The following is a 2,626-nucleotide window of genomic DNA, read 5'->3' as shown; positions in this document are numbered from 1 at the left end:
ATAGTACATGACCTGTGTCAACTATAAAGCAACCCAATTGCATATTTGAGGCGCGCGAGGGAAATTGTGTATTCATATGTGCGATAAAATCAATACGTGCAGGGGAAGAGCTTCTTATTGATTACAATTTGAACTGCATAGATATAAACGAGACTACTATCATGAGGGTGGTACATACTATTAAACCAACTTCTAATCAATGACTCCAACATACCATTTAGTCAATAAATTTTTGGCTAACATTTTTATACTTGATCTTTGACATAGGGGCACAATATGGAGCAACCGCCCAAAGGGGATGCTGGTGATGTTCCGGGCTCATCTACACATGAGCAGGTAAAACTCATTGTAATTGTGCAAACTAGATAGAAGAAAAATTTTATTTTTTTAATGTTGTTTTCTTCATTTTTTTGGAGTAATTTTGATAATACTAATACTATTGTTGTCAGAGAGGGCCAGTGGTCAGAGGGAGGGAAAGGAACCTATAGTCCCTCAATAGCCCCCCCCGAGGAGGACCCTTTCTATATTGATTTAGCAGAGATCAATGACCCGATTGGTTTGATCAAAAAGGTGCTAAAGAAAATTGGTAGAGAAATTATATGTTTGGTAACCATAAAGCCTACTACTCAAGAAATAAAAGATAGGGGATCTGAATTGTTGCACACCTCTAAAACCTTAAACGTAAGTATTAATGAAATTTTTAATTATAACAAGAGTTCAATAATGGTTTTTATGGTATTCTCTTTTATGGCATTAATTAAAATATGCATGCGTTGTCTTTATAGAGTTTTTTTGGTGATTTCGAGCCCCATTCCCATGATGAGTGTGTTGTAGGTGGTTCAGGTAGATCGCATGTTCCATTCCCCACTTGTATTTTCCACTAAATATATATAGGAATAATCATAATCATTGACAATAAATGCTCGAACAATCCTTTTTTTTAATGCTCTAACAATCTTGTCCATGCTAGTCCACGCATTCTATATTTATGCATGCTCTAACAATTTTATTCTTCAGCTTCAAATCAATTTTATCCTATGACAATGCTGCCTCCATCCAGGACAACCACAAATCTCTTTCCAACTGTTGATTTGACAACATGCAGCTTATAGGCATCGACTATTGCACCATCTATTGGTACACAAATCCCTCTTTTTCTCTCTTTTGTTATGTGCTTAAGTGTTATCATTTAACAGTTTTTTTTTTACAAATTTTTAACATCAATTATCAGTTTTTCTTTTATACTTTGTGACAAAGACTTATGAAACTTATGAAACTTTTTCCAATAGGAGTTGTAGCATCATTTCCTATATGTTCCTATGTTCCTAGTACAAGAATGGTGAAGGATGTCATATTGATCATCAGTGACGATGAAGGCATTCCATTAAAAGTAGCCAAATTTCTAGGTACTTATTTATTATTATTCTATAGTGATATAATAGTAATTTAGTTTTTGATCACTCTTCATCGACTAATGATCTCATGATTTTTTTGTAGGGAATGATGTTTTTTGGAAAAAACTTGGTGATGAGTGTTTGTGAATATTCGGGCCCACCCTGCATACCTGGTGGAACATCATATCCTAACTAAAACCCCAAACCACTATTTTGATTTCATATCATTGCTAGAATAGTTTTCCTTTTCATCCATTTCTTGAACTATATTAAAGGTAGCTTCACTTCATTTATGAGTCTAACATGTTTTTTTTTACTTAAAAGGTGGAATAACCAAGACAAAAAGTTGAAGGATGATCTTATAGATAGCATGACCCAACTCTTTGGACCTCGTGCATTTGAGAGAAACAAGCTCCTTGAAAAAGTTGGTTTATGTTTGAAGTATATTAGGGACCAATATTGAAAAAATTTATAGGATAACCTCAGGTACGAGCATCCACCCTATGTTCTTGAGGTTGAGTGGCAGGCTCTGATTTTGGATGGAAAGTATAAAGCTAACAAGAAAAATAATATTACACCAGTAGAGAGTACAGCAAGGTATGTGATACTGTTGAGAATGTAATTATGTACTAATTAACCTCTATATTTATTCTATCTAACATATTTCAAACTTTTCATAGATTGCCTAACACATCAAAGGCAACAAAGGCAAGACTAGAAAAGCACGGGACACACAAGCTCAGCTCTGGTGGTTTTTCAAAACTTCAAGCATGAGTTGTAAGTATTAGTAAATGAAAAATTGTATCAAATTTTTTATATATTGTGATGGGAAATGCTAGGATAGACTAGCTTGTCTATGCTCCTGATCCTCAACTTGGATCTCAGTGTTCCTCCACACCAATATATGATGTAGAGTAACACGCTTTGGAAGCACCAACAAACTCCTAGCACCTTGGAACAACTAAGCAATTCAAGTTATCACCCCAATCCTCTGTTCTCCACAAGAAAATTCAAGGCTTGATTCACCTTCAAACAAGGAACTAATCTACTATTACAACTGCTCCTTTAATTCATGGACCCAACTCATCACATAAGGTTGCATACTTCTCCCTTGTACCATTCAAGGCCTCATACACCCAACCTTGGCACCAAGTATTTTGGACAACTCCAACCCTCTAACATAAATGGAAACCAAAACAAACATCAACACAACACAAAATAAATCAGGTCTA

This window comes from Cupressus sempervirens, chromosome 3, assembly GCF_028749045.1.
Source record: "Cupressus sempervirens isolate cs-2001-9-10 chromosome 3, ASM2874904v1, whole genome shotgun sequence".
NCBI classification, from domain to species: domain Eukaryota; kingdom Viridiplantae; phylum Streptophyta; class Pinopsida; order Cupressales; family Cupressaceae; genus Cupressus; species Cupressus sempervirens.
The sequence above is the reverse complement of the archived record's forward strand: the minus strand, read 5'-3'. Positions refer to the sequence as shown.